The 13,191-nt window shown below is 35.0% G+C and overlaps 3 long non-coding RNA genes across 3 annotated transcripts in view; all 3 read right to left on the minus strand.

Annotated features, from left to right (window-relative positions):
* LOC309612542 overlaps positions 1-8,018 on the minus strand; it is a 155,013-nt gene extending 146,995 nt beyond the window's left edge. Inside the window, exon 1 of the long non-coding RNA XR_014235265.1 lies at positions 1,452-8,018. This is a non-coding gene — a long non-coding RNA (uncharacterized lncRNA). The remainder of the gene's footprint in view (positions 1-1,451) is intronic.
* The window catches only part of LOC309612505, a 564,995-nt gene that overhangs the window by 237,908 nt on the left and 313,896 nt on the right, over positions 1-13,191 (minus strand). The gene's annotated exons all lie outside the window — the stretch shown is intronic.
* The window catches only part of LOC309612535, a 235,066-nt gene that overhangs the window by 193,273 nt on the left and 28,602 nt on the right, over positions 1-13,191 (minus strand). The gene's annotated exons all lie outside the window — the stretch shown is intronic.

Here is a 13,191-nt window from a genome sequence, read left to right on the forward strand (position 1 = left end):
ATCAGCCCACACAAGCAAACATTAATTCTCATGATGAATCAATATTTGGAATTCATTCCTACATTATTCATTTATATAAATGGTTAGAGTAAATCTGGAAATCTCTGGACACACTGAGAAAAATTAAATTTATGTGCCTGAAAAGCTAGAGACAAGGTCCAAGCATGTGTTTAACACAAAGTAATATCAACCTAGTGGCTCTCTTTAGATAAGCAGGACGGTTTTCCTCAGGTTATACAACATGGCTGTTCAACTGCAAAAACAATGGTCAGGAAAGGTGGGAGAGAGAGAAATCAGGAAAGGGTTAGAGAATTTAAAAGAGAATATGACTCAGTGAACCCATAATGTTTAATACAGTTACAATTTTGGGTCCTCATTTAAATTTGTCAGCATTGCCTCTGTCTTGTCACAAGCAAAGCTAGTAGAACTTAAATAATTTATTTTGCAAGATATAATTTAAGAAGGCAGCCAGCCTGGTTATTTGGGTAAAACTGATCTCCTCCTGTCTTCTGATCTTGAGCAGTGTGTACATGTATGGAATAGCGTGTGTATGTGCATGTACATGTGTGTGTGAGTGTGACTACATTTTTATGATCAAATCTTTTGTACAATGGGATATACAACAGGAAACTTAGGAGGTGGTCCCTGTTTGGAGTCCAAAAAAATTGCACATTCCCTTAAAAGAGAGTTAAGCTTCTAAAAAAAACATACATGCATATATACACACACACACACACACACACACACACATACATACACATGTAGGTATTTTTTTAGTGCCATTAAAATAAAAATATCCTCACTGATTACAGATAAGGGGCAGCCATGTGAAGGTATACAGAATTATCTAAGGAGTCATTTCTACTACAAAACTTGCCCAAAAAAGCTCTCCTAACACCCACAAATACATTTTCTAAATAGTGCACATTAATCTTTTTTTTTTAAGTTTTTAAACTATACTTGTGAAATATTAACATTTTTCCCCAAAAGAGATTTTTTTTTTAACATCTTTATTGGAGTACAGTTGCTTTACAGTGGTGTGTTAGTTTCTGCTGTATAACAAAGTGAATCAGCTATACATATGCATATATCCCCATATCTCCTCCCTCTTGCGTCTCCCTCCCACCCTCCCTATCCCACCCCTCTAGTTGGACACAAAACACCGAGCTGATCTCCCTGTGCTATTTGGCTGCTTCCCACTAGCTATCTGTTTTACATTTGGTAGTGTATATATGTCCATGCCACTCTGTCACTTCGTCCCTGCTTATCCTTCCCCCTCCCTGTGTCCTCAAGTCCATTCTCTACGTCTACGTCTTTATTCCTGTCGTGCCCCTAGGTTCTTCAGAACCATTTTTTTTTTAATATTCCATATATATGTTTTAGCATACAGTATTTGTTTTTCTCTTTCTGACTTAACTTCACTCTGTATCACAGACTCTAGGTCCATCCACCTCACTACAAATAACTCAATTTCGTTTCTTTTTATGGCTGAGTAATATTCCATTGTATATATAAGCCACATCTTCTTTATCCATTCATCTGTCGATGGACACTTAGGTTGCTTCCATGTCCTGGCTATTGTAAATAGAGCTGCAGTGAACATTGTGGTACATGACTCTTTTTGAATTATGGTTTTCTTAGGGTATATGCCCAGTAGTGGGATTGCTGGGTTGTATGGTAGTTCTATTTTTAGTTTTTTAAGGAACCTCCATACTCTTCTCCATAGTGGCTGTATCAATTTACATCCCCACCAACAGAATGCACAATAATCTTAAATTGATTATTTTGTCCCTCTGGGTAATCTAGTAGCTCTCCTTTTGCTCAACCATCTAACAGGCAGGGTCAGATGAAACACTGTCTCTAGAGATGGAAGTAGGGATTCATTGGAGGAGAAAGAATGGAAGGCATTGGCTCTTCATGTAGCCCAGCCTTATGGGACTGGGGTCACATTTCAAGTGAATACCAGTTTGGTTTAGTGGTCTTTGGAGAGTGATGAGAAGAGTGTTTCAGAGAGACATATATTCCCGAACACAGTTTTCTACTTCGGTTATTCTTTTATCAGGTCTATAAAAGGATTCTGGGTTTATGACTCTATGTGTGTACAAATCTCATCTGATGGATTCTGAAGAGCTTGAATGTCAGTAGTAATTTATTCCCAAACCACCATCATAATGCTCAGACTCTTACGTGAATAAAAATATTCACAAAGAAACAATGACTCATGAGAGGCTAGTGGACTTAATTTTATGGCACGTGTTTAGTTTGCTGAATAAGAAAGAGTAGAGTAATAAGTTAAATAAAGGGATTCTGATTCTTAGAAATTGAAGTCATACTATTTTAACCTAAAAATACCTGCCTTTGGGTCAAATTACTTTACGTCTTTAGGCTTTAAATTTTTCATCTCTAAAATGACATCATAAGATTAATTTACCCCTAAAGTCAGTTTCATATTGAAAATTATTTTATTATATGATTGCTGAATGATCATCCTGTTAGAACTCATGAGATTTTGATCTTAATTACTAGGAATACTGATTGGACAGATAAATAAACATAATGTACACACCAAACAACTTTTTATATTTCCAATATAGGACATATTGTAAAATTTGAAATGTTCTAAACAGCTGAGGTTTTTGGAATCATGTATAAAATAATCCCACTTTTTAAAATGCTAGTTATAAGAACTTATTAAATGATATATGGACCCATCAGTTTATAAGTGTATATTATTTGTAGCCTACTCTATTTGTTCAGCTCCATTGTTACCTTTAAACTATGTACACAGCTAGTACCATTGTGCAAGTACTGGATCCCACTTCAAAAATGACCTCCAGAAGCTACTATCTCTTCATGAATTCAGTTCCAAATTATATGTCTGGTCTGTTCTACACACCAAATTTTATTTTGTGTCTTATTCCTCATCATAGAATGCTTTTCTTACAATGAAATTGACTTCCCTACAAATACAAATACAGATGTTGTATGTGGCCACTGTGCTTCTGTCTGCTTTACACTACAATGCTGGACAGTCTAATAAGTAGCATGCCCATGGGCGATTGTTTGCACAATGACACCATAGCAATGATTATGATGGGAGCAGGTGTTGTGGCATATTCATTTATTATGGTTATAACTCCTTGTCTGAGTTGTGAAACTATATCAAGTGAAAAAAATAAAAGACTTTATATGTAAACAGAAGAAATTGTGTATCATTAGATTATTTTTGACAAACCACATAATATATATGTAACTTCTAAAATGCAGTGCAATATAGTAATGAAAACAAACATTCCAAGGGCTTGACATGAACTATTTTGATTTCATAGGCCTAATTTAATATACTTAATTCCTTCCATGTCTTTTATTTAGTTTCTTTTCTATTTTCATTGGTGTAGTGACCCAGGGTTTGGGAGTGAGGTGTTTGATTCCAGAAGACTGCCCTTTCCCTACTCCTTTCCTATACAATCCCTACCCTCTGTGAGAAGTTTCTGATTCCAGGAGACTGACTGGGCATTAATAGATTCTGCACACAACTATGACGCTTTCTTTAGAATTCTTTTCTAAAGCAGGGAGAGCAGTTGCCCTTCTCACCCCTGTTGTTTCTTCTTGCCTCACAGAAGTTAAGTACCAGAGTTTTCTTATGACTTCAGACTTGAGACTGGCTGCTCATAAGAGTTGTGTTTTGAGCTTGAGTTTAGGGGTGGTTGGAGACACTGTTTACTCGTTTATTGTCACCTGTTTAACCAGAGGGACTTGCAACTAGATTTTGGGCACTAGCTCAGATAATAGTAAATAATACCTTGAGGGCTTCCCTGGTGGTGCAGTGGTTGAGAGTCTGCCTGCCAATGCAGGGGACATGGGTTCGAGCCCTGGTCTGGGAAGATCCCACATGCTGTGGAGCAACTAGGCCCGTGAGCCACAATTACTGAGCCTGCGTGTCTGGAGCCTGTGCTCCGCAACAAGAGAGGCCGCGATGGTGAGAGGCCCGCGCACCGCGATGAAGAGTGGCCACCACTTGCCGCAACTAGAGAAAGCCCTCGCACAGAAACGAAGACCCAACACAAGCATAAATAAATAAATTAATTAATTAATTTAAAAAAAATACCTTGATATTTGTAGTTGTCAGTGTTTTTTCTTTTTGGATAATGTCCTATTCAATTTGAGATGACATAAATGCAGAGGTAAAGTAGATAAAGAAATTACAAAAATTTTAAAATATGCATCATACACGTGAAGGAGAAAAAGAGAATCTCAGGAGCTGTATGAAGAGTGGAGAGATCACCACTGCAAATTATTAAAAGTTATAAAAATACTATGATATTGCAGATGACTTTTTCTCCAGTAAGAGAGGCAATAAATATATGTGGATTGTCTACAAAGTATGTGGAAATAGAGTGATACGGTTCATTTTTCGATGAAATGTTTCTCGTAATTGATTTTATATTCACATATTGTGAACCAGTTGGAACAGATTACCTGGCATCCAAGCAGAATTGAAGCCACTTTTTTTTTTTCATTTTTATTCTTTTCTGCTTTCACTTCTTAAGCATACCTCGTCTCCTCCTTCCCCACCTCACTGCCTTCCAATAGATCTTTGTTACACAAAGTGTGTCTTATAAACCAGTGGTACTAGCATCACCTGGGAACTTTTAAAAAAATGTTGAATCCAGTCCCCACTGCAGAGCTACTGAATCAGAGCCTACATTTTAAAATCATCCCAGATGAGAAGTATTGGAATAGATAACAGTACAATGATGCTACTTACCATTTTGCTATTGCCATTTGCATGGAAATAGGAACAGTGGATCTTGTTGCAAATGAAAGCCAATTAAGAAAAGGTAGAGAGACAAAAGTAGGGGACTTGGTTTTGTTTTGTTTTGTTTTCTCCCTTACTAATTTTCCCATGTTTTTAGTTCTCTCTGATGAATCTTGGGCTAAAGATGATGATGATGATGATGATTTTCAACCAGTAATTGGCTCTTCTCCTTGGGGGATATTTTCTTTGGAAGCAAGAGGTCACTAATAGAGTGACTAGATTCTAGGAGTATGATTGAACCACGTTTATCAGTGAGCTATGAAGTAAATAAGATGGTTTTGCCCTTAAAATACTGCCTGATGGATCATGTAGGAAATGGAATAACATTTCACATAAATTGAACTACAATGAAACAGTAATTGCATGGAAAAACACCTTAAATATCGCAGGAGGAATGTGGCTTTCATTTGTCAATGGAGAGGCTGTGAATAATTCTGTGTAGAGAGGTTTCCTAATATATTTCAGTGGTTGGAAGTAAAATGATTTTGAATTAGGCATCTCTAGAAACAGGCAGATTAGTTCAGAAGTTATTATAATATGCCAAGCTAGAAGTGATAAAATCAAGTTAGGAAAGTAAAGGAGGAAGTAAAAGTAGACTATAGAATTCTTAAATGCCATTTGTTATAGGCAGTGGAAAAAGGGGCTCTGACTTTATTTTGGAGCATTTTAACGATGATAGAGCAATGATGGTGTTTTTAAGAAAACTGGAGGAGGCCTGTGAAGTTTTATGAGGCAAAGAATTTGTTCAGTCCTTGTTAGGTTATGTATGTGTCAATGGTTAAGGAGGTATAAATGCCCCATAGGACTGGAGTTAAGATACAGTAATAAATATTAGGGAATTAGCTATATTGAATTATTACTTGAAGGAGATTAGCCAAATACTTCAGTATAGAGAGACAAAAGAAGAGGAGGGAAGGGGAAAGAAGGGGAATGGGTAGAAGGGAAGGGAAAGAAAAGGAGGGAAGAGAAGGAAAAAGAAAGGGAGTGGAAAAAAAGGGAAGAGGAGGATATGAGAAGACCTGAGCGGAAGTGATGATACAAAAGACATGAAAAGAATCTGGAGGACATAAAAATTCAGGTATGAAAAAGGGATAGTCAAGAAATAAAGAGAGTAGGGTCTCTTAGATCCTTCTGACAATTTGAATAGTATGAAAGTAAAGTGTCACAGTAAACATGAGAAGAGAAAAAATTGTAAAAATGAAGCAATAAAAATATGAAGGTGTCAAATTTTGCCAGCAGATTAGGGAAGATAAGGACAGAGAAAGACACCAGGATTGGGGGAATTTAGCCATTTTGAACAGTGCTGATTTGAGGGAGAATCATAGGGGAAGAAGACAGACTGTTGGGCATGATGAGAGAATCAATTGTGATTATTAAATGAGGCAAGGAAGAATGAACTTAGGCTGGAAAAATAGGACAAGAAAAGGAAGGAGAACATTTAATATATGACATGTGAAGAGCAGTGTGGTAGACAAGTACTGTGGAAGGACAAGGACCTATAAGACAAAACCCGTCTTCAAAAATTTCACACTCTAATAGGATGGTAACACAGGTCTCTATGTTGCAAAACAAGTATATGATAAATACCAAGAAGTTTCAGCTACTTGCATGCCTTCTTCCTCTTCTCGTACTCACTACATAACATAGACTCCATATTTATTGTTTGCATTATTGCAGTAGATTTATACCTATCTTCATTCTCATGTTTTTAGTCCATTCTCTACCAGTGATTCACAATTGTGGAGCATTTTGTATAGCCTCGTGGATCTTTTTGTTATCAAATTTGTGAGTGGGGTCAGGGGTGCTAGATGTCTGCAGTCTTGTACAGCTAATTGTCCTGTGTGTCTCATTTTTTTCAAATGTCCAGACAGGCTAAACCCATTACAAATATATACTGGTATGGTTATAGAACATAATAATCTGGAAAAGCCATTATTAGAAGTTATGTGAAAAGCTCAGTAGTTTAGAGAATGTTATTTTGGATAGGGAAACTCGTAGAATGAGAGACATTGTGTTAAAATTAATTGAACTATGTATCCATCCTATCTCTTTGCTGTATCATAGCATCTCTAACCTTTAATTGAAAAAAATTCAGTGCAGAAGTGGAATTAGTATAAACTCAATAAAGCCAGTTGCAAATATATAACAGTGCCAGTTTTGAAACTCCTTTTGACAGATTTTTAAAAAGTGTTATAAATCAGTGGAGATACATAAAAATAAGGAATTCCATGAATTTCATATATAAAGGTTGTTTTAAATATAGTACATATTATTGAACTCCTATTTATGTTTTTGGAGCTTGTAGTGAAATAATAAGCAATATAATTTGTAAAAATTTAATATGGAAGATTTTGATTTGGTATAGCCTCATTTGTTTTCTTTCCCTTATATTGTCCTCAATTCTCAATTCTCTCACATACCTCTTCTATGGATTCTTGTATTACTGTTTCTCTTCTGGCGCATCCTTCATTCTTTATTGCTTAGAGAAAAATATAGCCACCAAGGTCTTTTTAAGTATTAAAGACTTAATGTATGCCTTGACATGAGGTAGGCTTTTAGGACAGGCTGTGTGCTTTGTGATGCATCATCACACCCCAACCCACACCATTGGAAAGGGACTTATTTTGAAACATGTTTATTTATAAATGAATACTATCTCATTTGGTAGTATATCATACTTGTTTTCTTCATTGTGCGATTATACTTTTGTTGTTATTGGCATGATATTTCTACTTCAATTATGGTACTCTGTGTCTATCTCTGCATAGTTTATTACTAGTTTGGTTTTTACTTTATTGTCTAATATATTCCTGATCTTTCATTTTCATATTTGTTGAGCACATACTATATACCAAGAATATATGAGATACAAAGTATATAATACTGAAACAAAAAAGGTAAATCTCTCCCCTCATGGGGCTTGCTTTCAAGCAGGAAAGAGAGAGAATAAGTAAATAAGTGGGTTAAAATATTTTTAAGTTGTGATCATTGCTATGGAGAAGAATAAGATAAGAGGAATTGGCAGTGGCCCAGTAAGAGGAATGTGCAAATTTAATATAAGGTGGCTAAGGAGAGTCTTGCTAATATAATGACATTTGAGCTTAATTAGGAAGAAATGAGGGAGAAATTATTTGACTATAAGGCCCAGGGAATAACAAGTCCAAAGGCCCTGAAGCAGGAATTTTCTTGGCATCTTAAAAAAAAAAACAAACAAAAAAAACAAAACTGCAGGAGGCGAGAATGACTGGAGCAAAGTAAATAGGTGGGAAAGAAAGTTGGAGAATTGCAGGAGTCAGAGACTGAAAGATTTGAAACCATTGTAAGTACTTTAATGATCTGTGTGAGATGGGAAGCCAGAGAAAGATTTGGGGCAGAGTGCCATAATCTGACCTACATTTTTAAAGAATCACTATGACTTATGTTTTGAGAATAGTCTTGGGGCTAGGGCACAAGTAAGGAGACCAGCTATGTGGCTATACCAACATATATTGTAAGAATAGTAGTAATACAAATTTAGGAATGTTCTTTATATAAGGTATAGTTCTATAAGTGATTCCTAACTGAAAAATCTAATGATGACTTCTGTGATTTGAATTTAAGCAGCACTTAGCTAGAAAGTACTACTTTGCTTTATTTGCTTATAGCAACTATTCTTTCAACAAATACTTATTGGAGACTTAAAATGTGCCAGGTATTGTGCTGGACATTAGAGATAAAATTGCAAGTAAAAACGCACACTCTCTACTTCCTTGGAGGTTATCATCTAACAGATAAGTTGCTTTAGAGCTTGTATTCATTGTTTTTTTATATTTGTTCTTTTCCTCCTCAGCTAGATTTCATATCCCTTTGAAAATGGATTAGGTATCCAGTTATGTACATGTGAATTCATTCATTTACTCATTCATTCATGGAGCAATCGAGAGCCCGTGTGCCATGTACTGAGCTAATGGCACCTCTCAGATAAGTTAGATATTGCTGGCACTGAGTGAATGTTCAACAAAGTCTTGCAGAGTTGAATTGAATTGAGTTTTGGGAGTAATAAAAAGCAAGGAAGGTGGCTAAAGTGTTAAGAGATAGTGTCTTAAGATGTAGTTGCTATGCAGTCAAATTATGCTCCCTGTGCTGGAGTTGCTGAACCTAATGGCTCTTGCTGATCATTCACAAGCTTCCGTATTCTTAGTGTACTTTAGTGACCTCCACTGTCAAGGCAGGACAGTAATACTTGCTGGCCTTTCAGATGGAAGAAAAAGCGAAAGGAACGTGCAAATGATTGCATACAAATAATTAACCTGAGATTGGTCCAATATAAATGCTAACTAGAAAAGGAGACAATTCACTTCACACTATAATTTCAATGCAGAAGGAAACATCAGACCATGGATTACCCCTGTCATAAATGAAAAATACATGAAAAGACATTCAGCATTCACAACTATAGTAAATGTTTGTTCAAAGCTCTTGTGACAGCAGGTCTTCTTTAAGAACCAAATGTTTATTTGAAAATATGGTCATGAAGCAAATAGGAAATGTGTAGTAGTGTCTTATACTTTCCTAGGAATGGTATAGAGAGGTGGCCTTATTTACCACTTGAAACAGTCTCTTTTCCCCTGATCATTCAAATGGAAGGGAAAATATCACTGTTAAAGAATGAAAGTCTTTAAATTTTTGTTTGTCATATCCAACTGGAAAGGTCTTATGAATTATAAAAATCTACTCAATTAAATTATGAACCTCATATAAAAACTTCTTAGCTGCAATTTTTACTCTTTACCCCAAATTTGCATCATTAATACAAATAAGGTAGTGATTGTTTCTTTTAATTTATGAAAAAAGTTCCAATTTCTTTACATGTTCTTTTTCTATATATTTCTATGGATATTAACTTTGGTTAGACTCCTTGTTCCTACACTATTTTTAAGTAAAGTGGACCTGACAACAGAGGTCCTGAGAGAATAAGACAGTGTACTTAAGGAAAAATATTACATTGTATTACTTTTCAACAATGCTTATTTTGTTTAATACCATATAGATTTGGAGGAAAACTCTACAGTTATCTTTGTATTTTCCTAACTTTGAACGTCATAGATTTGCTTTCACCTCTTTTTAAAGTTTACATAGATGCAGTTATACAAAATATACTCTTATGTATGGCTTAAATCACAGCATGGTATTTGTGAGATTCATAATGCTGCATGCAGTAGTAGTTCAGTCATTTTTATTGCTATAATCTATTAAAATTAAAACAATTTATTTACCCATTATATTACTGATAAACAAGTGATTTTTTTCATTGGGGTATTAGAAATAGCATTGTTATGAACATTTTATTAAATTTTATTAAAAGACATATATGCATTTCTGTTGGGTAAAAACCTATAAATGGAAATGATGAGCCATATGTTATACGTGTTTTCTGCTTTAGTGGATACTACCAAACATTTTTCAGAGTGTTTCCAACAGAATTTAAGAATTCTAATTAAGGTACATTATCACCAACAGTTGCATTTTATTTTATTTTTTCCCCAGCCATCCTGATGGGGGTGTTTTTTGCTTTTAGTTTACATTTATATAGAGAATTTTAGTTTAAATTAAGGTTAGATTGTGTTGATCAATTTGAGTAGTCTTGACATCTTAACAATACTGTTATCTTCTGATCCAAGTGTAGGTATAGCTCAGTATTTAGGTCTTCTTTAATTTCTCATTGCAATATTTTGTACTTTTCCACATATGTCTATCTTTTTACAGCTTTATCCCTACATAGTTAATATCTAAGAATGCTACTGCATGTAGTAGTTTTTAAATTTAATTTTTGAAATGTTTCTTGTTGTTACATAGAAACAGAGTTGATTTGTGTATATTAGTGTTATACCCTAATACCTAACTAAGCCCACTTATTAGTTCTAGTAGCTTTTTTGTATATTTTATAGGATTTTCTATAGGAACAATTGACAATTGTAAATAGAGATAGTTTTGTTGTCAATCTTGAGGCTCTTTATCTAGTTGTCTTGCCTTATCACACTAGCTAGAACTACAATGTTGAATGGAAGTGGTGAGATGTCCTAACTATCTCCCTGACTTTAGGGAAGAAGCATTTAATCATTCACTATTAAGTATGATGTAAACTATAGGTTTTTCTTAGATGCCTTTTTTATTTTAGGAAGCATCCTTCTATTTCGAATTTGCTGAGAGTTTTAACAAAAATGGATATTAAATTTGTTGTCACGTTTTGTGCATCTCTTGATAGTATCACATGATTTTTTTCTTTTTTCGTTCAATTAATATTGAAAGTTATATTGATTTTTGAATGTTATCCCAACCTTTATTCTTGAGACAAATTCTACTTCTTCTTGAAGTATTATCCTGTTACAGATGATTGGATTTAATATTCCTAAAGGATATTTTCTGTCCTTTATTATCTTTTCTTGTTGTAATTTCTTTGCCTGAGTTGAAATCAGAGTAATGCTGGCCTATAATCCTGTCTTCTCTTGTTTATAATCTGCTTTTTATCCCTTTATAGTGAGTTTTAAATTTCATATATTTATCAGTTATTGAATGTCCATTTGATTTTTCCAGATTAATTTGTTCATTTATTATCATTCTATTTTGTCTGACATTTTGTGTTTTTCTGGATATATTATTTTACACCGCTTGTCAACTAATTCCAATCTCTAAATTGCCTATAGATCAGTTTCTCTTTTCTTTTTTAATTATCATTTTTGTGAATGTATTTTTATTTCTTGGGTAGACCTCTCAGATTTTTATTGAATAGTGGATGCTGTGCATATAAATATTAGGGACTCCTGATGATGTTATAGTCCTCCTGAAGTTCTTCATTTCCTGTACTTGTCAGTTAGAACAGTGTCTGATCCTACTACTTTAATCAAGGATGTTGCTAGTTTGAAGTTGATTGCCATCTTGATAGGACTATCTCTGTTTCATTCTCCCCCCCCACCCAGGGTTTTCAACTAGTATCTTTTATGATATTTTCTTGGCAGATTCCAATTAAAATATTTTAATCAGGACATTGTTTAAAACAGTCTCTGTGCATTAGAGGCTTCTCACATGTTTTTCATCTCCTTTTCTGCACCAACTCAGAATTTGGCTATTGTCCTATAAGAACTTTCAGCTAAATTCTTTTTTTTTTTAACATCTTTATTAGAGTATAATTGCTTTACAATGGTGTGTCAGTTTCTGCTTTATAACAAAGTGAATCAGTTATACATATACATATGTCCCCATATCTCTTCCCTCTTGCATCTCCCTCCCACCCTCCCTATCCCACCCGTCTAGGTGGTCACCAAGCACCGAGCTGATCTCCCTGTGCTATGCAGCTGCTTCCCACTAGCTATTTATTTTACATTTGGTAGTGTATATATGTCCATGCCACTCTCTCACTTTGTCCCAGCTTACCCTTCCCCCTCCCCGTGTCCTCAAGTCCATTCTCTAGTAGGTCTGCATCTTTATTCCCGTCTTGCCCCTAGGTTCTACTGACCGTTTTCTTTTTTTTCTTTTTTTTTTTAGATTCCATATATATGTGTTAGCATACGATATTTGTTTTTCTCTTTCTGACTTACTTCACTCTGTATGACAGTCTCTGGGTCCATCCACCTCACTACGAATAACTCAGTTTCATTCCTTTTTATGGCTGAGTAATATTCCATTGTATATATGTGCCACATCTCTTTATCCATTCATCTGTTGATGGACACTTAGGTTGCTTCCATGTCCTGGCTATTGTAAATAGAGCTGCAATGAACATTTTGGTACATGACTCTTTTTGAATTATGGTTTTCTCAGGGTATATGCCCAGTAGTGGGATTGCTGGGTTGTATGGTAGTTCTATTTTTACTTTTTTAAGGAACCTCCATACTGTTCTCCATAGTGGCTGTATCAATTTATATTCCCACCAACAGTGCAAGAGGGTTCCCTTTTCTCCACACCCTCTCCAGCATTTATTGTTTGTAGATTTTTTGATGATGGCCATTCTGACTGGTGTGAGATGATATCTCATTGTAGTTTTGATTTGCATTTCTCTAATGATTAATGATGTTGAGCATTCTTTCATGTGTTTGTTGGCAATCTGTATATCTTCTTTGGAGAAATGTCTATTTAGGTCTTCTGCCCATTTTTGGATTGGGTTGTTTGTTTTATTGATATTGAGCTGCATGAGTTGCTTGTATGTTTTGGAGATTAATCCTTTGTCAGTTGCTTCATTTGCAAATATTTTCTCCCATTCTGAGGGTTGTCTTTTCATCTTGTTTATGGTTTCCTTTGCTGTGCAAAAGCTTTTAAGTTTCATTAGGTCCCATTTGTTTATTTTTGTTTTTATTTCCATTTCTCTAGGAGGTGGATCAATTCTTGATAATCTCCAA

This window comes from Balaenoptera borealis (assembly GCF_965194805.1).
Source record: "Balaenoptera borealis genome assembly, chromosome: 15".
Taxonomy (NCBI): Eukaryota; Metazoa; Chordata; class Mammalia; order Artiodactyla; family Balaenopteridae; genus Balaenoptera; species Balaenoptera borealis.